General features: G+C 50.0%; 1 protein-coding gene across 1 annotated transcript in view; it reads right to left on the bottom strand.

Moving 5' to 3' along the window:
- Positions 1 to 4,947: 4,947 nt before the first annotated feature.
- Positions 4,948 to 27,175, bottom strand: part of LOC140429518 (beta-1,3-galactosyl-O-glycosyl-glycoprotein beta-1,6-N-acetylglucosaminyltransferase-like) — a 168,924-nt gene continuing 146,696 nt past the window's right edge. The window contains exon 2 of the transcript XR_011949107.1: positions 4,948 to 5,991. The gene's annotated coding sequence lies outside the window, so the exon portion shown is untranslated. The remainder of the gene's footprint in view (positions 5,992 to 27,175) is intronic.

Genomic DNA, 27,175 nt, shown 5'->3' with positions numbered 1-27,175 from the left:
CAGTATAGGCTTCAGAGCTCTTCATATCAACTTCCAAGATTTACAATCAATAATGTTCAGATGAAATATCTGCACATTAGAGATTTTTTTAAAAACAGAGATCAGTAATGATGTCTTTGTTGTGTGACAGTCTCCAGCCTCTGAATTAATTAAGGGGGTCAGAAGCCTAGGCTCACAGTAAAACAGACGATCGGCCCAGTTCAAACTACCCAGTCAGAAAAGCACCTCCACCTTCCAAAAGATTGTGCTGTGCAAATGAAGCATAAAATGTGTGTGCCACTTAAGGGCAATAGTTTTGTACAAAAGGTTGTGCATTTATGTAGCAGCTTTTGAGACCAAGGAATATACCAAAGTGTTTTACATCCATTTGTTTTAGAGTGATGTTAAGAGATAGACATTGGTCAAGGTTTTGGAGTAATTCCCCTGCCATCTGTGAAAGAGTGCAATGGGATTTTTGATACCTAACTGAGAAGACAGATGAGAACTCAAGTTTTGCTTCTCGTTCAAAAGATTGCTCCTCCAATTGCACAGCACAGCCACAGTAACTATAGTGGAGTGCCAACCTTGATTTTTATACTCATTTCTTGGAATGGGACATGAATACAGAACCTCCTGACTCAGAGACAAGAGTGTGACCAACTGAGCCACAGCTGACACCCAACAAGAGAGTTGAATTGTTTCCAAATCCATTTTTGTGCCACCACTGATGTGTCCGGCAATGAATGTGTATGAAAATGAAAAGCACACTCATATACACCCGATTACTTTTGCTGGGACACTTCGTCATTTGAGTCTAGGGTCAAGATAGTTGAATGATTGATTTTACTTAGTTGATGATTGCTCCTATACAGCTGGCACTTCCGCTTTTCTAAGTGGGTTTCCTTCAGATCCAAATGTGGGCAACCTCCTAAATCCCAACATCCAAATCATTAACATCAAAGAGAGAAGGATAGCCTCAGTGTTTGATGGCATATTGCGACACAAATGCTACAGAACGACACACTGAACGTCATGAGATCGTCCAGTACAAATATTTTGCACTAGTTTCTTGGTGATATGTGCTCATTTGTTATTTGGACACAAATGCGTGGACAAATGGGCCCAAGTCACATCAGTGAACAAGAACTTCAAGTAGCTGATTGTAAATAAATAGGGGCATGACATTTTCTACTCACCATTTGTAACATGCCCTTTATACTTGCTTTAATAATTCTGTAACAAATGCCATTCTCATCACTGTGGTTAGGCGCATTCGCAATAAGGACATGGGGCGAAATTCTCCGGAAACGGCACGATGTCCGCCGACTGGCGCTCCAAACGGTGCAAATCAGACGGGCATGCTCCGTATCTTTGGGGGCCGAGCCCCAACCTTGAGGGGCTAAGTCGGAGCCGGACGAATTTCCGCCCGCCAGCTGGCGGAAAAGGCCTTTGGTGCCCCGCCAGCTGGCGCGGAAATGACATCTCCGGGCGGCGCATGCGCGGGAGCATCAGCGGCCGCTGACAGCTTCCCACGCATGCGCAGTGGAGGGAGTCTCTTCTGCCTCCGCCATGGTGGAGACCGTGGCGGAGGTGGAAGGGAAAGAGTGCCCCCCACGGCACAGGCCCGCCCGCGGATCGGTGGGCCCCGATCGCGGGCCAGGCCACTGTGGGGGCACCTCCCGGGGCCAGATCGCCCCGCGCCCCCCCCAGGACCCCGGAGCCCGCCCGCGCCGCCTTGTCCCGCCGGTAAGGTAGGTGGTTTAATTTACGCCGGCGGGACAGGCATTTTAGCGGCGGGACTTCGGCTCATCCGGGCCGGAGAATCGAGCGGGGGGGCCCGCCAACCGGCGCGGCGCGATTCCCGTCCCCGCCAAATCTCTGGTGCCGGAGACTTCGGCAACCGGCGGGGGCGGGATTCACGCCAGCCCCCGGCGATTCTCCGACCCGGCGGGGGGTCGGAGAATCTCGCACATGTTCCTTGACACATTTGCTTCTTTGCTTCATCCATACACATTTGTGATGTTTATCAGCGCTTTCTGGCTGATTACCTTGGAATATATGTGTTAAAATAATTAGCGACAGTGAGTGTGGGATGGTTGATGGCTTATTTGTTTCTCTAGAATCAATTGTTCTGTCAGTTCAAAGAATCATGGAATTTACAGTGCAGAAAGAGGCCATTCGGCCCATCGTGTCTGCACCCGCCCTTACAAAGAGCACCCTACTGAAGCCCACGTATCTACCCTATTCCCGTAGCCCAGTAATCCCCACTTAACATTCTTTGGACACTAAGGGCAATTTATCATGGCCGATCCACCTAACTCGCACATCTTTGGACTGAGGGAGGAAACCGGAGCACCCGGAGGAAACCCACTCAGATACGGGAGAACGTGCAGACTCCGCACAGACAGTGACCCAAGCCGGGAATCGAACCTGGGATCCTGGAGCTGTGCTAACCATTATGCTACTGTGCTAACCACTATGCTAACCGTGCTGTAGACAAGCGTTTTGTGCTGATAAAAAATGGTAGTTCATACTTATCAGTCGATGGTAGGAGAAATGTGAAACCACAGAGGAATAGGGAATCCAGATTGGGATGAGCGACATTTTAATTAAAAACTAGTCTGCTTTGAGAATGTGTCCAATCTAATTAAAATCATAAATAATAAAATGTTGGCAGTGTTTGAGCTGTTCATATCACTTTCTACTGAGGCTACTCCATTGTACCTGCATAATATTTGTATCACTGAACACGATAAGGGAAGATTTCCTCCGCTCGGTATTTGTAACAGGATCTTAAAAGCAAGCATAAAGGACATGTTTAATACCTTGGTCCAAATAGCTGCATTTCCTAGCATCCAACTGCTTGAAGGCAATTTATAGTTCTTGTTCAGTGATGCAGCTTGGGGCTATTTGTTCGCAAGTGTATGCCCGAGTCACAAATTAGTACATATCCCCAAGCAACTACTGTGAAATATTTGAACTAGACTATCTTGTGACCGAAGTGCGCGTTGGTGTTGCATTGGTATAATAATAAAGATTTTATCTCATCAAGTTATTTTCAGCAGCAGAACTGTTTTTTTTGACTGACCATAAAGAAATCAGAAATTGTCTGAGTTCAGGATCCAAGTACTTCCAAACTTACCATATTGCTCTGAAGGAGTTAATCACCCTGACTTGGAGATACATCATTGGCTGGGTCAAAATGCTGGAATTCCCTCTACACCAGCACTGTGAGTATGCATTCGCCATACGGACTGGAGTAGTTCAAAAAGGTAGCTCAAATCCACCTTCTCAAGGGCCACTAAGAATGGGAAGGAAACAATGACCTTACCAGCAAGAAAAGAATAATTAAAAGTAAACCACACACTACATGCTCTTCTATGGAATTGAATCATGTTCTTACTCCTTGAACTCTTTATTTTTACATTAACAATACATCACTTTCCTTTTCAGGATGTTAAGCTAACAGTAAATGGCTGCAGCACCTGCGATGGGTCAAGCCAAAGTTTCACCTGACTCAAATGTTACAATTTGCCACTTCAGCCACAAATGTACACTCACAATCAATTCCATTCAATACCACTGGCTATGTTCAAACATCGTCCATGGGCGGGATTCTTCATCGGCCGACCCCCAAATCGGGAAATGTGATTGGCCGGAAAATAGCTTCCGACGCTAAAATCGCAGCAGGTGCTGATTTGACGCCAAATCATGATTCTCCATCACCTCGAAAACAGCGTCAATGTGACGCACAGCGCGTGTAGTTTAAACATCGTTTGCATATCATTCGTGGGCCCACCCACGATTCTCCGCCCCCGGTGGGCCGAGTTCCCGATGGCGGGATCCACCTGTGCTTTTAAGTATCGTGAACCTGGCGTGGTGGCTGCTGAGAGAGAGGGGAGGTTGGACACAGAGAGGAGCAACTGCAGGCTGCCGGCCCTAACACTGACCGTGCTAGTTAGGGGTGGGGGGGTGTGTGCCTGCCAGGGCCAGGGGCGGAGGGGAACGGGGTGGGTGGGTGGGGGGCGGGAGAAACAGGCTGAGTAGCCGGAGTGACCCCCCCCCCCCCCCCCCCCCCCATGGGACCAGGGCAGTGTCCAGGCACGGACCGCTATTACCACGGTCATCTTGCTGTGCACCCACTGACCACCCACCTTGGCCCCTGGTTCTGCACAGTGACACCGGCCATATGTGTGCCCCCATGCCCGCACCCCATTCCCTCGCCACACCGCCCCCCGCAGCCCCAAAATCCTCGCCCAACTTGCCGCCACCCACCGATGGACCACCCAGGGCAACACCCACCCAAATGGCCTGCACCAAACCATGCCCACTGACCAGCCCACCCCTCACACCCATCAGTCAGAGCATCAGGACAGGTTGTAACAGTGGTACAGGTGTTTATTGTGAACAAATATATGCAGTCATTGCCCTAGCCCCTATAACCAAACTGTGCCAACTCAACTGGTGTCAAACCTTCTGGCCTTACGGGCCCTAACACTATGCCTAGGTTGTTCCTCAGATGGTACGTCAAGAGTGGAGGTGTCTGCTGTGACTCCTGCCCTTCTGATGCAGCAGGGACCGGAGGGGGGAGTCCGAGGTGCTGCGGTGTTCAGGCACCTCCCCTGTACCTCTCCTGCAGGAGTCACCGGCACTGGCATCACCTCCTCCTGCCTGCGGTGCCCGATGGCCCCTGGGCTACTCCATGGGATAGGGGTTGCGAGCGGAGCTATCCCCTGAGCCTCCCCACCACTTGGCCTTGCCAGTCCTGGAGGCCTGCTCTGGTCTTGACCACGGTCTGCATGCTCATAGCCATGGAGCACAGGGAGGGGACCATCTCTGTTGCTCGTTTTAGCCTTAGTTTAATTGCTCTTATTCTGTCACCTTTGCTCTTGAGTCGCCAGGTATCTTTCTGATGCCGCCACGTGGTTCAAGTCCGAGTAATGATCAATAATCCAACACACCGCTTAGTAAGAGTTAAATCAACGCACATTTATTATATACAGCAATCAATACTTATACATTAATTCTACTTCTAAGCTACTTCCTACAACTAACAGGCCAATACTTAACTTTGGAAATGACCCACCAGGTCAGGGAAACAAATGGCCTTTCGTATGGGTTCTGAGCCTGCGGGATTCAAAGCTGGTACAGGTCGATAGTCAGGAGTGCCTATCTCGTAGCGAGCATTGGAGTAAGACTTACTATTTCTCACGGCTGTTGCAGAGGGTCAGCAGAAGGGTCTCGAAGGGTGCGGAGAGGAGAAGAAGGGTCGTTTTGAACTTGGCCCCTATTCTTATAGTCCCCAGGGGCTTCCTGCCTCTCGGGGCGGACCTTGTATCTGGTTCCAAGTGATTGGACTTGGTCCCATGCATTACAAAACAACAAACTTGGAACCTCTAACTTATCCTTAGTATACTACACTCGCTAAACATTCCATTATCCTACCTTCCTCAAGCATACAACAAAATCACAGCATTTCATACAATCTTTCCTGGCTTGGCAGTCAAGCTCAGGATCATACAATTTTTGCTTGTGAAAAAGTTTTTTACATCTCTTTATTTACAACAACAATAAACGCAAGTGAATGCACTTTATTATTTTAGAATAGATCGCGGGGGTCTGGTCATAGCCGAACATAGGGGATCTGATCCTATATACCGGGTTCGAGCGCGGTAGGCTCTCCTTCTACATTTACGTAGGCGCATAGTCTACACTACACAGCAGAGTATCGCCGACGCTAATAGTGTTTCGATCACATAGGCCAGGGAGTACCAGGTTATGAACCTGGCACACCAGGAAGATGTAGTGTCGCTGGAGACTGGGCTCTGGGTACTGCGGGGCAGTGAAACATTAACGGCTGGGGTGTTTGAAGTCATGGGGTTCGCGTTCACGCGCAACCAAATGTCCATAAACAGTATGTTGATCACGATGAAGGAAGTCCTCATGGCTGTTCTCTTTCCTTCTCTTTCTTCTCTTCTCTTTATTTTCTCCGGTCTTGGAGCTTCTGGAGTTCTGTAGAAACAAGCATACTATCTGTAACTATCTTTGTTTAATATCTGGTATGCTAGTGTGTCTGTCCTTTGGTGCCAATTATTCCCTTTATAATTGGTCACTATGTGTGACTCCCTCATTTTTTTTTCTTCAAAATAACACATTTTTAGGACACAGCACACTTCCCAATGACGGACCAGTGCTGATTTACCATCCAAATGTTCCAGGATGTAAATAGCAGATGGCGGGCAACCTAAAGGTTCCCTAAACAACAAAACTTTTTGAAATGAAAAATGTCAAAATGAGGTGCGTATGGGCCGCAACGGGTAAGATTTGGATGGAGTCCCCGGGTAGGACGGCTACCAATGCCGTATCTCCCCTACCCAAGCGTGATTGACCAGCGGGGGCATCCCCAGGCAGGGCGGGTCTCAAGCCGTTTCTCAACTGCCTGAGCAACCGACAAGAACGGGCAAAAATGTAGTCAGCGTGGTGGGGCTGCCGTAGTGGTTCTATCCTTCGAACCAGAAGGGCAGTTACGAGCGGGCGTCTGATACCCGAACAAGTATCAGCTGAAAAGCTAGTTCCTCTGAACAGGCTTGTGGTCTTTTGACCAGTCTCTGCAGATAAGCTAGTTCCGCTGAACAAGCGTGTGGAAAAATTCTCCTGTCGGACATACAACATTGAACAAACTTACAAACAACATAAAACATTCTGCAGGTTCCATCAGAAAGGACAACACTTCTCCCAAGCGGTTCCTTTTAAAACATCATCTGGACACCTCAGTTCTCGGTTGCGAACAGGGTCGCAAAGGGGTTGGCGGCTTGGGAGTCAGACCCAAGGTCGTCCTCTTCTCCCGGGTGCCAAAATCTGGAGTGGATTCGGCTGAAAGGGCTGCATGGTGTGAGTTGGGGTTGCTCTCGTCGTTGCGGACGAGTTGGTATGAGTTGTCACGGTGCCAATAATTGGTGTCTAGTTGGGTGGGGACAAAATCGGGGTCGTCAGTGTTGTTCGGTGGTCGGTGGTGGGGTTTGTTCAGAAAAGTGATCAGGAAGGGATCACTTGGATCGTAGTTGGAGTCGCTGGATGTGGGTCCGGTTGCATGGGGATAGTAGGGAGGCGTGCTGTGGCTATTGTCCGAGTCACAGTCGCTGTCTCTGCTGCTGCAGTCTGTGGGCATTCCAGGGCGGAGTGTATATTTCAGGGGTGGAGTCGAGGCCAAGTCCGTGGCTGGGCTGGACGTGGTGGGGGTTGGTAGGGTTACGTTGGCTGTGGGCGGGGTGTGGTGTGCTGCGTCAAGCATGACGTGGTGTGCGTGATTCGACTGTGTTCCATAAACCTTCAGCTGGTTTCTATGAAATCACGCAGTCTTACCATTGGGGTACTTTATTTTGTAAACGGATGGGCTTACTTTGTCCGCAATGGAATACGGACCCGAGTATTTAGGTGACAGGAATGTGCTGGGGTTATATACAGACAGCATCACTTGCTGTCCGATATCGTACTCCGTTGCGTGCACTGTCTTGTCGAAACAAGCCTTGCTCTGTTTCTTTTTGGTGCCCAATTTTACTGCGGCTGCTAACTGAGCCGTTTTAACATTTGCATCTAATTGCTCCACGGCTTTCTCGTGTGTGAGGGCCGTTACTTCGGGGCTGGTCAGGTCCAAACCTAACAAGTATTCTGTGCCTTTCATGGGGCGTCCGGTCATAAGAGTGTGTGGGGCGTGACCTGTGGATGTAGAAATAGTGTTTGTGCGGGCTGGAAATGCTTTCCACCCATTTTGTAAATGAGTCTATGACCACAAGTATATATTTATAGCCATTCCTGCAAGGGGGCAATGGGCCTATAAAATCAATCTGGAGGTTAGTCCAGGGGCCATTAACTGGTCGGGTGTGGCTGAGTTGGGCCTTTTTGGCATATCTGTCGGGGTTATTCTGCGCACAGATAAGGCAATTTTCAATGTAATGGCTTACATCTTCCTTTAAATTTGGCCACCAACAAAGCTGTTTGAGATGGGCTGTAGTGGGATCGATTCCCTGATGTCCATGACCGTCATGGAACAAACAAATCAATTGGTTCCTGTCCTGTTCATGAACCACATAAAGGGTGTCCTTTAACACCACACCGTCATGTGTATTTCTGAACCTCTCGTAGGAGGCGGGATACTTTCCCTTTACAATCTCCTTGAGATTGGTATCCTGCTTCTGGGCCTCTACTAGATCCTCGATTCTAGTCTGTGTGACCTGAACTGAACTCACTGGCGCGCTTTTGGGGGGTTTCCAAAAATACCCATGTCTGGAACCTGCCTTAGCCAGTGCGTCGTCTTTTACATTTCCAGGGAGAGTGGAACGATGGTGGCTGCGGACTTTGATGATGCCAAAAGTCCTGTTCTGGCCTTTCTCTAAAATATGGCGGAGCAATGGGGCTGAGGGGAGGGGTTTCCCATCTGCGGAAACAAATCCTCTTGCTTCCCACAGGGGCAGAAATTCCGTGAGGCTGTTACAGAAATAGAGGCTGTCCGAGTATATGTCTGCTGGGCTGGGGAAGGAAACTGGGTGCTCAACTATATATGCAATGGCCGCAAGCTCTGCTGCCTTCGCGCCTAAGTGTCCGGGTAGTTTCAACGCTATTTCCTCAAGGGCGTGTCCCTGCACGTCCTCGACATAGATCCCACAACCTGTTATGCGCTTCCCATCCAAGACTGTGGAAGATCCATCCACATAAATCTTAATGGGCTCACATGTGTCCGTGTGTGGGGGGCTCTGAGTTGAATGTCCTATCTTTCTGGGGGGTGTTTTAGCGATAAAGGGGCCTGTATTATGGTGTGGAGAGATAATCTCACATTCATGGGGGTTCCGGGGTACTGTAAATTGTCGGCTAAGTAGGTGTGTGTCTTTGTCCGTTTCACAGTGATGTCCCGTCCTTACAAGAGAAGGGTCCATCTGGCTGCTCTTATTTGGCTTACTGTACCGTCCTTGAGTCGTCCGTCCAGTAAAAGTTGGGTGGGGGTGTGTTCGGTCAGAATTGTGATGGGGTTCAGTCCGGTAATATACGAAAAGTACTGGACTGCCCAGAAAACTGCGAGCAGGTGCCTCTCACAGGCTGAAAATCCCTGCTCCACAGCATCTAAAAGTAGGGAGGCGTAAGCTACGGGCCTTAACTGGTCGTGCCATTCCTGGAGGAGCACGGCTGAAAGGGTGCGGTCTGTGGTCGCTACCTCTATGGCGTAAGGGGAAAGCGGGTCTGGAACTTGTAGTGCGGGGGCTGCTATGGGTGCCTGTTTTAAAGAGTCCACAGCATCCGTATGCTGCGGAAGCCATTCCCAGGAGGCTCCCTTCTTTAGGAGGTCTGAGAGGGACGCTGCCTTCCGTCAATGTGGTTTCGGCAGTAGCCAACCAGTCCTAAAAACGACCGGAGGGCTGAAACGTTCTGGGGAAGGGGCAATTTAGCAATTGAGTCAATTCTTTTATGCTCGATCTCGTGTTTACCGTGCGTGATAATTGTTCCCAAATATACCACTTTTTCTTCCAAAATCTGGGCCTTTTTGGGGCTGACTTTACAACCAATTGAATGTAACAGTTCCAGGAGTTCGGACAGAAGCTCAATCTGCTCTTCCTTGGTGTCTGTCTGCAGTAGTAGGTCGTCTACATACTGTACCAGACATTTGGGGCGAGAGAATTTCGCTAGTCCATTTGCCAGCTGTTGATGGAAAATGGAGGGGGAGTTGTGGCAGGAAGCCTTGTGGCAGGCATGTCCACGTGTACTGCTATGCTTCAAAGGTGAAGGCAAATTTGTACTGGCACGCCTTTGCCAATGGAATGGACCAGAATCCATTACTGATGTCCAAAACCGTGAAGTAGCGGGAATTGAGTACCTGTTTGAGCATGGTCTCGGGACTTGTTGCTACGGTGGGGGCCGCTGCGGGGGTGACTTTGTTGAGTTCCCGATAATCGATGGCCAGTCGCCATGATCCATCGGGCTTTCTCACTGGCCAAATCGGGGCATTATTAATGGAGGCTACTGATCTAAGTACGCCCTGCTCTAATAAGCTCTCTATTACTTTTGAGATTTCTCCCTCTGCCTCTAGGGGAAATCCGTACTGTTTCTGGGGTCTAGGGTCGGGTCCTGTTACTTGTACGGAGCCAGTCATCCATCCACAGTCGTGCTTGTGGGTCGCGAATGCTGCCCTGTACTTTTGCAGGACTGCCCTAACCTGCTTGTCCGTGCTAAGCGTGGTCGGGTTGAACCAAAATTCGCCTACGGCGCTAATTTTGTTCATATATTCGCCTATGTCGAGCGTTGCGGGGGCTCTTGCGGATTTCGCCATCTTCCAGACACACTGGTTGACTGGATCGAATGATAGGTGGTGGGAATTCATGAAATCAATTCCTAGAAGGTGTTCTGCTGTGTGGGGCAGGTCAACTAAAACTACGGGGTGTTTGGTGATGATGGTTCTGATTTGAATGGGTACAGGGGCTGTGATGTGTCCCTGATGTGAGTGGCCTGTAAAGCCGCTGAGGGTGATAGTGGCTGTAGTAGGCCACGTGTCTTTTTGAAATAAGGTGGAGGAATTTATGGTGGTGCGGGACCCTCCTGTGTCCCAGAGAAATTCGATAGGCTGTCCCCGAATTTTCGCTGCAACTACGGGTCGTCCTGACCTATCCCAAAGGGTGTCGCAGACCCAACTGGGGGAGCCCGTACACCGTCAGTCCGTTCCGGTCAAGTCCGTCTGATCCGAACGGGCGCTAATGCTATGGATGGGCTCTGTCGTTTTCTTACTCAGGTTGTCCGTCTGTTGGGCTCTCTGTGGCTTTCTAGGGGCATTGCACTCTTTTGCGAAATGTCCCAACTGTCCGCCGTTGTAACACTCTAGTGATTAGGGTGGGGGGCTGTTCTTTCCCTCATTTACCCAGGCGGGGTTGTGATGTGTTGTTTTTACTGCCTGCATATCTGCGGCGGCTTGCTTTTCCTCATTATTCTTAACGGTGGGTTTGCTCTGAACAGATTGCTCCCAAATGCGGGACAATCTTTTCACTACCCACTTCTCATTATGGGCCTCCTCTGAGGGATCATAACTCGTACAGGCTTTCTGTCCTGTTTCTGTGGCATGGGAGATAAGGGTGCGGGTCCATTTGGCCATGTTGTCTGGGGACAAATGGGCACGGTCTACATCTCCAAAGACCGCTGCGAAGTGAATCCACAGGCGTCCAGCGAACGCTGTGGGGTGCTCAGATTTTCTCTTTTGGGGCTTTCCCTGCACACATGTTCCCTGAACATATCTCTGCGCTGTTTCGTGTAAGTCTTCCCAATCAGGGCCGTCTTCCTGGTCTAACTTTTCCCCAAAGGTGTCCTGAAAACCTTTCTGAACAGAAAGCAGTGATTGCAGCTCTGCAATCTGCTTCCGGCACTTTGCATGAACAATGGTGCTCTGTCTTTGTTCTGTGGTGGCAGCATGGAGTGCTCTTAATGCTGCTTTTAGATCGCTACACTGTCTTTGTAACGCTTCTACCTGTTTTTCTGTTTCTTCTCTTACCAGGACTGCACGTTGCGTGTCCTGATAGGCCTTTTCATACTGCGACTGGAAACTGCTTAAATGCGCCAGACAAGACTGGTGACCTCGTTTGGCGTCAGCCACCTCTCCATCCTTTGCTGCCAATTTCCTCCTTAATTCTAAATTCTCTTTCTCAACTTCGCTCACATCGACTTTACTCATCCGATGTATGCCCTCAACTTCTTTGCAGAGTGTCTTGACGATCTCCTCTGTGCCTCGCAATTGTGCCAAACAGGACACGATTGCCATCAGCTTGCGAGCTTTTCCCAAGCTCTTTTTGTGTACCTCGCTCAGGTTCTCCCACCAAGTATGTCCTATACTTCCGGCACCTGATTCCTCATTATCGCAGAAATCATTCCACAGGGGCCATCCTTTGCCCTTGAGATATTTCCGGATTTCCTCCTCCCAAATGGGACACTGTCCCACTCTACTGCTGCTGGTCGCTGCGACCGCAAATTCCTCAGGGTTCATGAGGCGCTGCATTGCCTGCATGGCCATCTTTCCTATCCGACTGCTTCTTCTAAATTTGGAACAGGGGGCTAAGGCGGTGTTGTAAATGCGGGTATGCCTTTCGCTACTTTCCGAAAATACAGACTTCCGACAGTTTTGACGCAACAAAATCTATCAGTTTTACCTCATAGCCCTGTTAGTTACGCATGCATACACACACTTCCGAATTATGAGTATTGATCAGAACTGCTTGAACACTTGTGGTTTTCTGTTTCCAATTGGGATTCTAATTCAAATTTCTTGGGTTCTCCCGGAGTGGTTTTCCTCTTCTAGATCGGGTCCCGTCAGGATGTCGCCAAAATGTTGCTCATTTTAGCCTTAGTTTAATTGCTCTTATTCTGTCACCTTTGCTCTTGAGTCGCCAGGTATCTTTCTGATACCGCCACGTGGTTCAAGTCCGAGTAATGATCAATAATCCAACACACCGCTTATAAGAGTTAAATCAACGCACATTTATTATATACAGCAATCAATACTTATACATTAATTCTACTTCTAAGCTACTTCCTACAACTAACAGGCCAATACTTAACTTTGGAAATGGCCCACCAGGTCAGGGAAACAAATGGCCTTTCGTATGGGTTCTGAGCCTGCGGGATTCAAAGCTGGTACAGGTCGATAGTCAGGAGTGCCTATCTCATAGCAAGCATTGGAGTAAGACTTACTATTTCCCGCGGTTGTTGCAGAGGGTCAGCAGAAGGGTCTCGAAGGGTGCGGAGAGGAGAACTTGGCCGATTTGAGGGTCGATTTGAACTTGGCCCCTATTCATATAGTCCCCAGGGGCTTCCCCCCTCTCGGGGCGGACCTTGTACCTGGTTCCAAGTGATTGGACTTGGTCCCAATCACTTGGTTCGATATTCTCCAATGCTGGAGCGATTCCTTGATCGAGGGGTGGTCATTCACCTCTCTTTGTGTAAACTCCTGCTGGTGCCGAAAAGTCTGGGTTGGCTTTGTGTTTCTAATTTGTAGCATATTGTTCCCAGAATTGCTACTTACTATGCAGATGGCTGGTGTGTCGTTGTGTTGATGGCTGCAGGTATCGATTCTGTCTGGCTTCCCCAGAGGCGAATACACTGTTTTACCTGAAGCTGTCTGTTTGAGTCCTGTTGGCTGATTTTCCCATCAGCCTCTTCCATTCACCATTTTAAATTGGGGTTTGGCCATTCTAATTGGGAGTTAGCCATTTTACATGGCTACATCTCCACCTGGGACTGCGCCACATCAGGCTGTGACTGTGTCATCACCTTCTGGGACTGGGCCACCTTCCTCTGAGTGTATGCTACATCGACAAGCACCTGGGCAATGCCACCGTCATACCCAAGCATGGCCTGCTGTGAGTGGGCCATGCTGAAAAGCGCCACTGCAATGTCCACGTGGTTCTGGCACATGGCTGCCTGTGAGGCAGCAGCCCAGTCCTGGACCATGACCAGCGCCTGCACAGAATGCCCCTGACCTTGGACATGCTTGGGTATCCATGGCCTAAACTGTCACCCCCAATGCCTTCACTGCAAATGCCACCCGTGCGGTGATGGCCTGGGTGGCACGCATGGTTGACATCACCTCCTGCCCCTGCACAGGGTTGGTCTCCTCCACCTGCGCCTGCAGGTGCTGGCTGCTCGCCAAATCCCCTGGCGGTATGGCAGCGCAGTGGTTAGCGCTGTCGCTTCACATCGTCAGGGTCCCAGGTTCGATTCCCGGCTTGGGAAGGTGAGGGTGGTGTGGGATGAGGGTGGTGTAGGGTGCGGGTGGTGTGGGGGTGAGGGTGGGGTATCGACACATGTGTCATGGGGAAGCACAGCTCGGTGGGGTCTCACTTCCTCGCTCAGGGGCAGTAGGCAGGTTACAGGTGTGTGGAGGGGGTTGGGTTAGTGCCAGTGGGCACAGTGCTGCCTACTCATCCCGGCCGCCCTGAAGAGGTCCTGGAATTTCTTCCGGCACTGCTGGCCGGTGCGGGCAGCATTGCCTGCGGCGCTCACTAACTCTACCACCTGCATTCTATTCTAAGATTATAACCTCTCAGTTAGAATGCCCCACAAGAGGAAGCATCAGCTCCACGTCTACTTTATCCATACTTTTGAGCATCTTGTATACCTCAATTAGATCTCCCCTCATTCTTCGTCTATGTCCATATGTTGATCCAATGACCATTTAAATGCCCTTAATGTTGGCGAGTCCACTACTGTTACAGGCAGTGCATTCCACACCCTTACTACTCTCTGAGTAAAGAACCTACCTCTGACATCTGTCCTATATCTATCACCCCTCAATTTAAAGCTATGTCCCCTTGTGCTCGACATCACCATCCGCGGAAAAAGGCTCTCACTGTCCACCCTATCTAACCCTCTGATCATCTTGTATGCCTCAATTAAGTCATCTCTTAACCTTCTTCTTTCTAAAGAAAATAACCTCAAGTCCCTCAGCCTTCCCTCATAAGATCTTCCCTCCAGACCAGGCAACATCCTGGTAAATCTCCTCTGCACCCTTTCCAATGCTTCCACATCCTTCCTATAATGCGGCGACCAGAACTGCACGCAATACTCCAAATGCGGCCGCATCAGAGTTTTGTACAGCTGCAACATGACCTCATGGCTCTGAAACTCAATCCCTCTACCAATAAAAGTTAACACACCGTATGCCTTCTTAACAACCCTCTCAACCTGGGTGGCAACTTTCAGGGATCTATGTACATGGACACCAAGATCTCTCTGCTCATCCACACTACCAAGAATCTTACCATTTGCCCAGTACTCTGTCTTCCTGTTATTCCTTCCAAAATGAATTACCTCACATTTTTTTGCATTAAACTCCATTTGCCACTTCTCAGCCCAGCTCTGCAGCTTATTTATGTCCCTCTGTAACGTGTTACATCCTTCCGCACTGTCCACAATTCCACCGACTTTAGTGTCATCGGCAAATTTACTCACCCATCCTGCTACGCCATCCTCCAGGTCATTTATAAAAATGACAAACAGCAGTGGCCCCAAAACAGATCCTTGTGGTACACCACTAGTAACTGGACTCCAGGCTGAACATTTCCCATCAACCACCACCCTTTGCGTTCTTCCAGCTAACCAATTTCTGATCCAAACTGCTAAATCACCCTGAATCCCATGCCTCTGTATTTTCTGCAATAGCCTACCGTGGGGAACCTTATCAAACGCTTTACTGAAATCCACATACACCACATCAACTGCTTTACCCTCGTCCACCTGTTTGGTCACCTTCTCACGACCTACCCTTCACGAAACCGTGTTGACTATCTCTAATTAAATTATTCCTTTCCAGATGATTGTACATCCTATCTCTTATAAACCTTTCCAAGACTTTGCCCACAACAGAAGTAAGGCTCACTGGTCTATAGTTACCGGGGTTGTCTCTACTCCCCTTCTTGAACAAGGGGACAACATTTGCTATCCTCCAGTCTTCTGATGTTGTCAAATGAAGAGGAGAGCTCATCACAGAGCGTGTCTTCGTCATCCTCCATACCATGGACCAATGGACCACACCCACTGTTACTGCCAACCATGGGGCCGCACCCGAAGCAGGGATCCCAAGGGGTTTGTGGTACGGGGTAGTATAGAACGAGTGGCCATGGGGCAGGGTGGTTAGCCAGAGGGGGGGCGGGCGGTGAGCCTAGTCGGTGAACATGAAGGCGATTAGAGCATGCCTTGCGCACTTGCCCTGCCGCACAGGTTGTACAGTCTCCAGTGCCTGCCCAGGTCCCATGCCCTGCCCATCCTGGCCATTCTCTGCATCCTCCTCGTCGGACAAGGCCTGGCGCTTATCCCCCTCCTCCAGTAAGTCACCCTGCTGCTGCTGGAGAGCCCCGCCAGAGTGGCCCAGGCACCTGAACCGCAACATCAGGATGCTGAAGCACCGCTCGATCACACCCCTGGCTGCTGCAAGGACAGTGTTGTAGTGGGCCTCCGTGTCAGTCTGTGGATTCTGGATAGGCATCATCAGCCACAACTGCAGCGTATAACCCCAATCATTTAAGAGCCAAAACCTCACGCATGGGAGCACCCCGAAGGAGTCAAGTACTGTCGAGTGTGCCAGGATGGAGGCGTCATGCACACTGCCTGGGTATTGGTTGCAGCTCGTGGTCACACCAGCTGCACGTTTGTCGAGTGGAATCCCTTTCAGTTTATGTCATGGGCCGATGTTCATAGGGTTTCATGCATCCCATTGATCACTCCTTGTACGTGGGGCATCCCGATGGGCTTGGTCCATTTTGAGGCTCATGTATTGTGCCAACAGGGCATATAGGGCCTCCGTGATGGCACTGTTGCACCTGTGCAGCGAGACCTGCCCAGTCCCAGATAGGTCCCCACTCGGCACCTGAAAGGACCCTATAGCGTAAAGGTTCAAGGAGACCATCACCTTGGTGGCCACTGGAGCATATCCCCCATATCCCCACGGTTATAGGTACACCATGATCCAGCAGATGTGTTGCACTGTCCTCCTACTCAGCCGAAGTCTTCGACGACATGCCCTGTGTGGCAGGTCCTCAAATTACATGGGCTGCCAATACACACGAGACCTGATGTGGTGCCTCCTTCCCACTAACCCCCTCGGCGGCCAGCTCTCCATTATCACCAGCTGGCTCCTGTTCCTCTGGGGTCGTCTTTGCCGCTGCTTGGACCTGCCCGAGCAGCTCCTGCTCGTTCAACCTCAATGCATTCCCCAGGGCTACAGTGGTGAGGATGAAGGCCACCATTCCTAGTTGGATTCTGAAGTCCATTGCCTGGAGGGATAGAACCCCACAACCCACTCCCTGGTAACCCTCCGTCACCTCCCGCTACTCCCCAACCCCTGGCCCTGGCAGACGTCTTGCCAGCCAGCAGCGGCAGATGGTTGCACCTCTACATGTCCTACCTCCTCTCCCTCCCTCAGCAGCCACGGCCTCTGTGTCCAGATTTTTAAAATCACAAGTAAAACCCACATCGGTAATTCCTTCTGGCAGAGGCGGAGCATCATGAAGGCCACCGAGAATACCGGGTCAGGCCCGTTAATGATATGACAATGGCGTTTTCTGTATGTGCGGAGTAGAATGCATTGACGCCACTTTCAAGGCATGGAGGTTCGAGGAGCTAAATTGCTTACATATGCTCCTCTTTATGTTTTCAGAACCTAACAGAATGTTGCCACAAAGTTATTTTTTGCTGCCAACAGTGATGTGTTGGGTGCTCTGGATCCGTGGAACACATACAGGCCACCAACACTTAAAATAGTACAACACTATTTTATTAAGCTAGAAACTGTTGAACATACTTTCACTGTGGGTTAACACGATGTTAGATTAAACTAAAGACCTATGCCTGTCCTAACCAGTCTATGCACTCAGCACCTGGTGAAGATCTGTGCTGTAAGCTGTAAGCTCTGTCCTTCTAAGAGGCTGCATCCCGGATGAGCGGGAACTCTGATGCCCTCTGTCTATATAGCGAGTGTGCTCTAACTTGTGATTGGCTGCGGTGTTGTGTGTGTTGATTGGTCTTGCTGTGTGTCCATCAGTGTGTGTGTATCTGCACCATGATATACTGGTGTATATTATGAAATCCCCCCTTTTATAAAAAATGTAAGTGTGTGGCAATAAATAATGTGTAGTGAGAATGTTCCTAACTACGTGTGGGGTGCGAAGACATATTTACAGGACTATGTACATGAGAACTAAGCTATTTACATGGGAAGGTGCCTGGTGCAGAGAAGCAGTATGCAACAAGAGTAACAAGATCAACACTATATACAAACCAGGGAAACAACAAAACAAAGCAACGAACCAATTCAGAGAGTCCATAAATTCGTAAAGTTCATAAATTTAGTCTCGGAGGTGGGCGACGAATTCTGGTTGACCGCCTCAAGGGTGGGTCGAGAGCCGCCGGTTCAGGAGCGGGCTGGACTGCGTCAAAGTCAGGGGGGAGGCAGAGTGACAGGGAGCTCTGTATAGTCCGTGGCAGGGTCAGCAGGAGGGCGAGGCGACAGTGGAGGATCACGTGGCGAGCGTGGAACGAGACAAAGGGCGCGTCAATTGCGGCGCAGAATAGAGCCATCCGGTAGATGAACCAGGAACGAGCGGGAGGCCACCTGTCGAAGGACAACAGCGGTTGCAGACCAGCCACCATCCGGAAGATGGACGCGGACATTGTCATCTGGAGCCAGAGCAGGGAGATCAGCTGCACAGGAGTCATGAGCCGCCTTGTGCTGTGCACGAGACAGCTGCATCCGGCTAAGGGCCGGAACGTGGTCGAGGTCTGGGACAAAGATGGACGGCACCGTCGTCCTCGGGGTGCGACCCATGAGTAACTGGGCTGGCCACAGGCCAGTGGACAGTGGGGCAGAGCGAACCACCAGTAGAAGAACCCTGTCTACTTCCGCCAGACCATCTCTGACATTATAGAATTGAGGGCATTGGCCCTTGAACCACCCGTCCGTTAGGTGGTGCATGACACGCTGTAGCAAGGGGTCAGCCGCTGTCTCGCGGCAAATTTGGACGAGGCGTTCATCCGAGGCAGGTAGATTGGAGGCCGCGAATGCCACATGGGCGTTAACCTGGCAGACAAATCCCGCTGGGTCCCATGGAGTGTTGACTGCCCTGGAGAGAGCGTCAGCAATGATGAGGTCCTTGCCTGGGGTGTATACCAGCCGGAAGTCGTATTGCCGGAGCTTGAGAAGAATACGCTGGAGGCGAGGCGTCATGTCGTTCAAGTCTTTCTGTATTATATTGACCAGCGGGCGATGGTCGGTCTCGACAGTGAATTGAGGAAGTCTGTAGACATAATCGTGAAACCTAACATCACCGGTCAGAAAGCCCAGGCACTCCTTTTCTATCTGCGCGTAGCGCTGCTCCGTGGGGGTCATCGCATGTGACGCATATGCAACGGGGCCTCATTACGTTGCAGGAGCACTGCCCCAATGCCGGATTGACTGGCATCGGTCAAAATTTTGGTCTCTTTTGCTGGATCAAAGAAAGCTAAGACCGGGGCCATGGTCAGTTTTGCCTTGAGTTCTCTCCATTCGTGCTCGTGGGCAGGGAGCCATTGGAAGTCTGTCGTCTTCCTGTCCAGGTTCCTGAGAGCCGTGGTATGAGAGGCGAGGTTAGGGATGAAATTCCCTAAAAAATTGACCATGCCCAGAAATTGGAGGACCGCCTTCGTGTCCTCTGGTGTTTTCATAGCTGTGATGGCAGCTACCTTGTCCGCATCCGGCTGCACACCCAATTGGGAGATGTGGTCCCCGAGGAACTTACATTCTGTCTGACCAAAAGAGCATTTGGCCCTGTTGAGGCGGAGGCCATGCTCATGTATACATCTGAATACGCGTTGGAGGCCACTAACATGCTCCTGCGGGGTGGTGGACCAAATGATAATGTCATCGACATAGACGCGAACACCTTCAATACCTTCCATCATTTGTTCCATAAATCTATGGAACACTTCTGATGCCGAGATGATCCCAAACGGCATCCTGTTGTAACAATATCTTCCAAAGGGGGTGTTAAATGTGCAGAGTTTTCTGCTGGATTTATTGAGCTGGATTTGCCAGAATCCTTTTGAGGTGTCGAGTTTGGTAAAGAGCTTGGCGCGAGCCATCTCACATGTGAGCTCTTCGCGCTTGGGAATTAGATAGTGCTTTCTCTTAATATTGCGATTTAGATCCTTGGGATCAATGCACATTCTCAATTTGCCGGAAGGCTTTTTTACACATACCATGGAACTGACCCAGTCGGTCGGTTCCGTGACTTTGGAAATCACTTTGGAGGTTGTGCAGCTGCTGCTTGATGCGGTCCTTAAGGGGTGCAGGGACCCTGCGAGGTGCGTGCACCACAGGCGTGGCATTCGGTTTTAATAAAATCTTGTAGGTGTACGGGAGCGTGCCCATGCCCTTGAAGACGTCGTGGTACTGGTTGATAATGGCGTCAAGCTGCACCCTGAATTCAGAGTCCTGAAAGGCAGATGCGTCAGCAGGAGAGAGTGAGTGAACTCTCTGAACTAGGTTCAACAGCTTGCATGCCTGCGCGCCAAGCAGGGAGGCTTTCGAGGAGCCCACGATTTCAAAGGGATGGAAGTCTTTGCGTTCGCTGCGCCACCGCACCGTCGACGTCGACATCCCCTCTTTCGGTGCGCACAAGCGCGGGAGTCCGCGAAAAGCAGGCAACATGGCCGCCCTCATCCAGGCTGAGGCCCTGGAGTCGCTCGATTGCTTGGACCCGTTCTGCTTCATGGGGACCTTGCCGCGCCGTTTCAGCTGATTGGATGTGGGAATACCGACTAGTGGCGTACTCATGTAGCATGCCGGTCTCGATGGCAATCGCTAGGGTGAGCTGCTTTACCTTGAGGAGCTGCTGGCGTAGGGAGTCCGACTGAAAGCCAAAAACGATCTGGTCGTGTATCATGGAGTCGGAGGTGGGCCCGTAATTACAGGACTGTGCAAGGATGCGGAGGTGGGTGACAAAGGACTGGAAAAGTTCATCCTTACCCTGCAAACGCTGTTGGAATACACAGCGCTCAAAACTTTCATTCACCTCGATGTTTCAGTGACTGTCAAACTTAAGGAGGACAGTCTTGAATTTTGATTTATCTTCACCATCAGCAAAGGTGAGAGAATTGAAAATGTGGATGGCATGTTCCTCGGCCGTGGATAGGAAGAGAGCGATCTTCCTGGTGTCTGAGACAGCTTTCCGGTCTGTGGCTTCAAGGTAGAGCTGGAAGTATTGTTTGAATATCTTCCAGTTGGCCCCTAGGTTACCGGTGATGCGGAGCGGTGGCGGCGGGCGGACGCTGTCCATTTTGCAGGATGGCTGTATGCTGGTGGACGGCAGATCACTGGCAGGTAGGTCTAAGAAGTTCTAACATCCCTCAACTACTGGTACCATGATGTGTTGGGTGCTCTGGTTCCGTGGAACACAGACAGGCCACCAACATTTAAAATAGTACAACACTATTTTATTAAGCTAGAAACTGTTGAACATACTTTCACTGTGGGTTAACACGATGTTAGATTAAACAAAAGACCTATGCCTGTCCTAACCAGTCTATGAACTCAGCACATGGTGAAGATCTGTGCTGTAAGCTGTAAGCTCTGTCCTTCTGAGAGGCTGCATCCCGAATGAGCGGGAACTCTGATGCCCTCTGTCTATATAGTGAGTGTGCTCTAACTGGTGATTGGCTGCGGTGTTGTGTGTGTTGATTGGTCTTGCTGTGTGTCCATCAGTGTGTGTGTATCTGCACCATGATATACTGGTGTATATTATGACAAACAGCTCTACAAACGCCACATCATTTATGTTCAAGAATGCTTCTGAGGGCTTGGGAATCATGGATTTGCAATGTAGGACACTCCATTATCAAAAAAACACATTAATTTTAATATAATAAGTACAATATATATTACTTTACAAAATTTTAATAATCTCAACATAAAAATGAACAATGACGGAAAAAACAACAATTTCTGCTAAATGTTATGGGGAATGTCCTGCTAAATGTATCTGCATGTGGAATAATATTCTCAGTGTAACTTTTATCAAAAGTATGAACCACACTAGAAACAGGCAGGCTTTTGACTTGCTTCCTTCCTTGGTATTTCTTGAAATCATCTGGTTTGTGGTCAACTTTGCAGAAATGTAAAAACTCAAGTGTATGCATATGTCAGAAGAGATCTGTGCTGTTTTTACATATCAAAGTATAACAAGGAATTAGAACACAGAGATGGAAGTAAATATGGAGACCAAATGAAGAGTAAACAGTCTTTGTGTTCAAACACTACTTGTCATGTTAAGCACACTGAGATAACACGGGCTGCAACTGGATGCAGCTTTAACTGAAAGATACTCCAGACCTTGAAGTTAGTTGAATTTGATTTATTGAACCTGTCACACAGTTAGCACAGTTCTCTATGAGTTCGACTCTCTGCTAACCTAAGTGTGATTACTCTGTCTGACTGAACCAGACTAGCTCTTAGCGATGTGCTGGAGGTGTTGTGTGATATATACACCCTGACTCACTCTGTAGATGTCCCCAGTGGGAAAAGGCGGAGTGTGAGTGCCTCGTGCCTTTTATAGTGGGAAACCACCCTCAAGTGTTCTGCCTGCTGATTGGTTATGTCCTGTTCTCTGTGTTCATTAGCTGCCTGTCTGTATCTCATTATGCGCATGTCTGCATATCATGACACTACTAAGTTCAAGTTTTCTTTCTTATAAGCTTGCTTCATGCAGTTCAGTCATTTCTCATGGAAGAACTTTTTCATTGGTAGAGTTCAAGCAATACGCGCCTCTGTGCAACAAAAATCTACCCTGAGACCTTTTCAACTGTAAATGTTTGATTTCTTTGAGGAGGTGGCAAAACAATGGTGGGAGATTCACGATAGGCATTTTTATACTTCCACACAAAAGATTTTTATTCATCTTACACTGTGATGGGGTAAGTACAATGTAGCCAAGTATCCAGGCAATGAGTTTATTCAATCTTGTCCAGAACTGTGTCTGACATACCGATGTTCAACCTGACGTTTAGGGTCCGTCGAGACTTTCCAGAGTGTCCACAAAACATTCTGAAGTGAGACTTTAAGAGGACAGAACTTTTCAAATTAACTGGGATGTATGAAGGAAATCAGTTACCTACTTTTATCTGTAATCCTTTAATGGATCTATTGATCTCTGTTTTCAATATGCTTAAAGGCTGAGCATCCACAGTTTCATGGGATGGAGATGTCTACTCATTTGGTGAGGTGATCCATGCATTAAGTATACTTAGCATTGGATCTGGCCAGATGCTCAACACTGTATTTATTCACTCATAACATGACAAATGACTTTTCTGCAGTACTTTAACAACAGAATATACATTGGGCATGTTGCGCCCGGCGCGGATTCAAGCAAACCGGTTAATTCGCAGGAGAGGCTGAAATGGGATCCGTGCCGCGTGCCGACCGGTTTCCGATCTAACTGGCCCGCTCCCGTTGGCGAGATCCGGATCCCGCCGAGATGTGGCGAGAGACCAATAATCACCAATGAAGGCCAATCTCCATATCATTAACGGGACGGACCCCTATCTAACAGCCTCCCGTTATCTAACCTGCTCCCCAGCGAGTGGTCTTGCAGGCACCCTTTAGCACATTTATTCAAAAATGTGAAGCTAGCACAACGGTTGCTGTGGGGATTGGAGGAGGTGAGTAGCCATCTTCGAAATCGGGCAATCAGCACGGGGGCAGCGGGGCTGCTGCCTCAGTGCTCGGGGGGGGGGGGGCAGGGGCAGAGCCTCAGGGGGGGGGGGGCTCAGTTGGGGGGGTAAGACAACCTTCATCAGTGGGATGTCGTACCTGGCTGGGAGGTGAGGGGCTCAGCACCAGTGGATCCAACGTGCCTCCCCCCCGGATAGTGTATACCCATATCAAGGGCAACGTCAGCTGCTGCCTGTCCGTCCCATGGAACATCCACAGGACAAAGCCCTGTCTACGATAATATGGTGCAGGTCACTTTAACTCCCACTGACCGTGGTGGCCTCTGGCTGCACAGCTGAAGGTTATCGGTAATACGGAATAGACAATGTTAGTTACACGAGCACTTCACAGATCTCAAGCAGATTCCCGTGAGTAGACGTATCATGTCGTAGGCGAGTGTTACTGCCTGGCATCCCGATCAGACTGTGAGATCTGGACATTTTGCCTGAACACTGCAGGCGTCAACACCACAGAGGCTGCAACCAACAATTAAACACCCATGAGCTGGGCCTCAGCACTGGGGATATCCCCATGTCCAGAGTGTGGGTGGGTGGATCGAGGAGGAACCTGCCCCCGGTCCAAGGGTCTAGTACCCAAGGGCTCTTGCTGTAGCCGTGGTGCGAATGCAGGGTGGATCCCCAGCACAACAGGCTCAGTGGATGGCACTCTGAGATAAGGCAGGACACGTAAGGGTGGGGAGGCTCAGGGGCTTTGAGTGTCGCAGAGTGGAAGCCACAACTGATTGTCGGTCTCTCACCATCCCCAATTCCTTACAGATATCACAATATGGATGGCATGGCAGCAGCAGACCTTGCAGTGCTGGTGGCATTCCAGACGGCCAGGCACCGGGGAAGATAGCAATGTTGACACAGGCTCTGAAATCATCCCGTGTGCAGGGGGTTGTTGAAGACCCTGCAGACCCAGCCGCTCATCAGGCCGAAGAGGGACCCAGAGGGTGGGACCAGTGATGGCCCAAGGAGTACAGGCACCGTTGGTCATTTGAGGAGATGTTGGCTATCATGTGCCGCAGGAGGCTTTGCCTCAACAAGAGGAGGGTGCAGCATCCGTGCCCTGTCCTTGCGGATTTGGCACCCCTGGAGGAGGGGGATACCCCCTCCCAGTGGCTGTGAAGGTCACCGCGGCCCTGAGCCTTTCTGTCACTGGTTCATTCCAGGGCTTGAACGGGGACTTGTGCAGCATTTCACAACCTACAGCCCATAAGTGCATCCGTGAAATCACAGATGCTCTGTATGCCCGGGCAGCTGACCTGGACCAAGCCCATCAATTTGTCCAGGCATCAGGATTCTTCTCCATCGTCGGGATGCCCCAGGTCCAGAGGATAATTAATGGCACGCATGTCGCCTTGCGTGCACTGGGACATGAGGGAGCGCCCTTCTTTATCAGGAAGGGGTTCCACTCCCTGAATGTGCAACTCGTGTGTAGCCACCACTTCAAGGTGATTCACACGTCTGCGTGCTTCCCAGGGAGTGTGCACGACAACTACATCCTGGGGAGGCCAGAGAATGCTGGGATTTTTGAGGACACCTCAGGATGACCGGTTGGCTCTTGGGGAATAAGGGGTACCCCCTGAGGTCCTGGCTAATGACGCCAGTACAGAGGCTGATGCAGAGATCTGGTAAAACAAGGCCCATGTGGGCACCAGGGCTGTCATTGACACTGCATCGGACTGCTGAAAAACGTGGTTGCAATGTCACGACCGTTCTGGTGGAGCACTGCAGTGCAACCCTGGGAGGGTTACCCACTTTGTGGTGGTCTACTGTGCCTTCCACAACCTGGCACAGCAGTGGGCAACGTGCTGGAGGTGGAGGAGGAGGAACATGCAGCCTCATCTGTGGAGGAGGACAAGGTGGAGCCTGACCAGGAGGGGCTGGTGGATGAGCCGGGTGAGTGCCAATGAAAGCAGCTGAGGACGGAAGACAGGCAGCAGTGGCGGCGAGGGTCCAGGGTACCTGGAGGGCTAGGGAGGGCCTCATCCTCACCTGCTTCTCATAGGATGTGGCTTTGTTCATCATCTTACTTTCCCCCTACACTCTTTCCACATACCACCCCCCTCCTAGTCCGCTTCTCCAACCCCCCAACCATTGCCCCACCCACCCATTCACCACCTCCCCCCTCCCAATCTCCCTGTTCCACTCTCCTAGGGTCAGTATAACATCACTACATGGTGATGGGCCTGTGTCGGCACTGTCAGCGGGGTCAATATACAAGGCAGGTAACATAGAAACATAGGAACATAGAACATACAGTGCAGAAGGAGGCCATTTGGCCCATCAAGTATGCACCGACCCACTTAAGTCCTCACTTCCACCCTATCTCCGTAACCCAATAACACCATCTAACCTTTTTTGGACACATGGGGCAATTTAGCTTGGCCAATGCACCTAATTTGCACGTCTTTGGACTGTGGGAGGAAACCAGAGCACCCGGAGGAAACCCACGCAGACACGGGGAGAAGGTGCAGACTCTGCACAGACAGTGACCCAAGCCGGGAATCGAACCTGGGACCCTGTGAATCCACAGTGCTTTCCACTTGTGCTACCGTGCTGCCCGTAAGAAAGCGAAGAAGAGAGCTACAGACAAAGGTGAGCTGCAAAGAGAGGAGAGAGGAGATGGAGGATGAAGGTGATCAGTGCACAGATGCAGACACAAAAAGTCGTCAAACAGAAAGAGGAACACCAAATTCTTGCGAGCAGAAGAAGCAAATCACATTCAGGAAGTGGAGGTTGTTTTGTTACCTGTGTGGTTGGTAACTTGTGCTACTCAATCCTTGGCTGATAAAGAGGTCTTCTGAATCTCGATGAAGACTCAAACTGATCCAGTCGTAACAAAAGGTTTATTGAGTAACTATAACAATAATTGCATGAGTTCTTTACTTTAACGTTGATACTAGTGATAAGGTTAACAAGATCTAACTACAGTAACTATACGCAACTCCACTAACCATCTGAACTACTCAGCTATTGCCTGGTCACAGTGCACCCAAGAGAGCCACAGAGACCCAATGTGGCTGCCTTTTATACCCCTGTTGGTCGGTCCCTCTAGTGATCATATGGTGCTACTGATTACACATTAACCCCTTGTGTACATGCACATATAGATATCACTACATCCCCCTTTTTTTCATGTTACATATTTTCTGTATGTTGTAAAGAAAATTGAACAACACAATGAATGCAGTTTGCAAATGCATTACATAAAATCAATGAGTTAGTCCGTCAAATGTGAATACATTTAGTCTCTAAGGTTTTTTCGCTTGCGTGAAATAGGTAGACAAATAGTCTTATGTACAAGTTGTGATGATCTTGATGATTATACAAAGCAAATTAATATTTAGGAGTCCAATCTTAATAAAAGAATTTGTGAGCCCAAACTTTATGAATTTGTTCGGTTGAGTTGCTAAGGGTGATGCTAACCCGCTGTGAGATATCTCTGGTGCTCCTCAGCCTATGCCATAGTCTTGACTCCTGTCTTTCTCCTGACAGTCCACTCACACTGCATGTGGGGGGCCAATATCAAGGACTACAATGCTGGGGCCTGGGGAGACGGAGGGCAACGGTGAGTGTGGGGCACAGGCTGGCCCGCGGTGCGGAATAACGTGGCAGAGATTTCACATGTCTCGGCTGTAACATGTCTTAACGGTGTACAATAGTGACCCTAACTGTCCCTTGCTACCTATGGTGCCCCCTCCTCCCCATGCCCTCTCAGTAACCCTCAATCTGCTGAGCCCTCTATGCTCTGCCACTATGCCTAGGTGTGTCCCCAGGATGCACATGGGAGGTGGAGGCAGCCTGCTGCTTACCGCGCCTTGTGGCCTTTGATGCACCTGATGAGCGTCCTTAGGGTACCCTGGGGCCCAGAGAGTCATGGTCGCCTTGCCAGTGACACATGCCTTGCCATGCCGCACTGTTCCGC

The sequence above is a fragment of the Scyliorhinus torazame genome, chromosome 9 (assembly GCF_047496885.1).
Source record: "Scyliorhinus torazame isolate Kashiwa2021f chromosome 9, sScyTor2.1, whole genome shotgun sequence".
Classification (NCBI taxonomy): Eukaryota; Metazoa; Chordata; class Chondrichthyes; order Carcharhiniformes; family Scyliorhinidae; genus Scyliorhinus; species Scyliorhinus torazame.
This window is presented reverse-complemented; position numbering and strand designations above follow the sequence as displayed.